Below are 2,794 nucleotides of genomic sequence, written 5' to 3'. Positions count from 1 at the left end.
CGAAATATATGCAGAAATTGAAATTTTTCATAATACAAATCTATGATGATAACATTTCTCTAACAGGATAAATATGCAGAAGGTGTTTATTGTAATTGACAGCGTCATGTAAATTGGCTGCAAAGCTACTCTTTTTCTGAGAAAATTTTGAGGAATGCTTTGCTGATATTAATAAACAGAGTTTATTTTAATTTATCAAATGTCTATTTAATTTAATGCTAATGTTACTGAGTTGACACAGTTAGTAGATTGATTTAATTTGGGAAGTGGTATTTTTGGAACTGTTACACATTTGCTTCTAAGTTAAATTTCCTCCTTCCAGGCGCAGGCTATGGCTGTGACTTCCCTCGTGTCTGCGCTGGCTGCTCAACTGCTCTGTCCCCCGCAGAGCTGTCGCCTGCGCTCTGGCACCTTCCACCGTGCGGCACTTTGGAATCACCAGTGAGACAATTGTGACACCAGCTTCAATTTCTGAGGAAGAATTGTTGAATTTAATAAATAAACTGAGTAATGTTGATAATTAGATGGCCACCTTGTTCAGCTGCCTTTTGCAGGGCACACTGATGAGAGAAAGATCTGCAATGCTTTTTCTCCAGACAAGGATGTTGATGACTTTCCTGTAATGAATGTAGGACGAAAGTGTTTGGACCAGTATTCCATGTTACTGGCTACCCGATGGGATGTGCGGGAAACAATTAAGCAAACTGACATTCCAATCCTAGAGAAGACTGTGGTTGTGGCTGGAAGGTCAAAAATTGTTAGAATGCCCACTGTAATGTCACTGCACATAGATGGGGTGCATGAACGTCCCAGAGATGATGCCACTGTTATACTATCTCTTTGATACTCTCCCAAACAGCAGTTGAAGAAACATAAAATTTTTGCAGATAGTGTAACATCCGCTGCAGGCATTCCAAGCCTGTTCACAATAGATATAATCAAGGAAAGAGCAGCAGTTATTGATGTGGGAATAACCAGAGTTCAAGATCACGTAACTGCTAACCCCAAATTGGTTGGAGATGCGACTTTTGAAGAAGTCAGATAAAAAGCCTGTTACATCATGCCACCTCCTGGAGGTGTTGGCCCCATGACGGTGGCGATGCTAATGAAGAATACCATTATTGCTGCAACAAAGTGCTGAGGCTTGAAGAACAGGAAGTGCTCACGTCTAAAGAGCTTGGAGTAGCCACTAATGAACTGTTACGTCTTCTATGTCAAGAACAGCACTGCAAGCCAGCTCAAGAAGCAAAGCAGGCCAATAGAAAGACAATATATTTTATTTATTCTACTGAAATGGTTTAAAATTATGCTTTGTATTTATTGAAAGCTTAAATTGGACTGTTTTTGTGCACATAGCTCTGCAGTACCTCACCAGGGGTCATTCCAGTATGCAGGGGCGTGTATCTAGCCAAGAGCAGCCATTAACCCAGTGATGAGCTTAGGAGACATTTGTCATATTGAGATGGATACTTAACTCTGTCAAACCACCTCAGTTAAATATTTGCCTTCACTAGGACTGCATTTCCCAAATCCTATTCCAATAAGAGTTGATACTCATTTTTGGTACAAAAACTTCTGGGTTCAACTGATCGAACTAAAGGAAAAGTGTTGCTAGACAAAATTAGGGAAGAGGTGAAAAAGGAAAAAATGGTAGTAATTGAGTAGAAAAAAATTCCTCTAACTTATATGTGCATTGATTGGTAACCAGATTTATCTAAGTAGAACTGGATTGGCTAGGAAAAAAGAAAAAGTACCTATTAATCGTTTTCCTAAGCTGTCTTTTTGAGGCTTAGTCATTGGGAAAATGCTTAGGATTGTTCCTTGATATTGGTCCTCATTTTATGTATGCTACCCTTCAGTAAGTTCTCCCTATTTTAGATTTCTAGGATTGAAAGGCTTACTTGATATATTAGTCTTGTGTATTGTCATATTTGGCTTTGCTGTATACTTTAACTTCATTGTTAAAGTTTTGTACTGTTAGGGAATATCTGTATAGTTTATTTAATATATCTTAAAACCTATTTTTGAAAAACAAACTTGGCTTGATAACCATTTGGGCAACTTGGATAAGTATGAAACTTACTTTCCACCAAAGAATTGCAAGCTTTTCTGAGATGTATCCTGTTGATTTTTTTAGAATTTATTTTTTCTTTTCTGAGAAGGAGTCTTGCTTTGTAGTCAGGCTGGAGTGCAGTGGCGTGATCTTGGCTCACTGCAACCTCCGCCTCCTGGGTTCAAGCAATTCTCCTGCCTCAGCCTCCCGAATAGCTGGGACTACAGGTGTGCACCACCACGCTCAGCTAATTTTTGTATTTTTAGTAGAGATGGGTTTTCACCATGTTGGCCAGGATTGTCTCGATCTCTTGACCTCATGATCCGCCCACCTCGGCCTCCCAAAGTGCTGGGATTACAGGCTTACAGGCGTGAGCCACCTAGCCCAGAAGATTTTTAAGAGTCTGAGTTAATATTAAATTTAATCACATCCTCTGAATGTTATCTTTTTCTTTTTTAATAAAACAAACAAACAAGAAACAAAGTTAAGTTTCATTTTAAAACAGGAACTCATTTTGTCCATGTGGATACAAATGCTAAAGCAAAATCTTTTTCTTCATATTGATTCATTGATTGGAAAACTTTTAACTATGTTTGCAATAATTGATGTATGGGAAATTTTTCAAACGTAGATTTATAAAATCTAAATACACATAAAATGCTTTCAATGAAAATGTAGTATCTATATTAAAATAAGCTGTACATGTAAAATATAAAGTAGATTTCAAAGAATTAGTATTTT

General features: G+C 37.7%; 1 pseudogene; it reads left to right on the top strand.

Moving 5' to 3' along the window:
• The first annotated feature begins 331 nt into the window (after nucleotides 1-331).
• LOC112618414 lies at nucleotides 332-1,302 on the top strand (annotated as a pseudogene).
• The last annotated feature ends 1,492 nt before the right edge of the window (nucleotides 1,303-2,794 follow it).

This window comes from Theropithecus gelada, chromosome 2 (assembly GCF_003255815.1).
Source record: "Theropithecus gelada isolate Dixy chromosome 2, Tgel_1.0, whole genome shotgun sequence".
NCBI lineage: Eukaryota > Metazoa > Chordata > Mammalia > Primates > Cercopithecidae > Theropithecus > Theropithecus gelada.
This window is presented reverse-complemented; position numbering and strand designations above follow the sequence as displayed.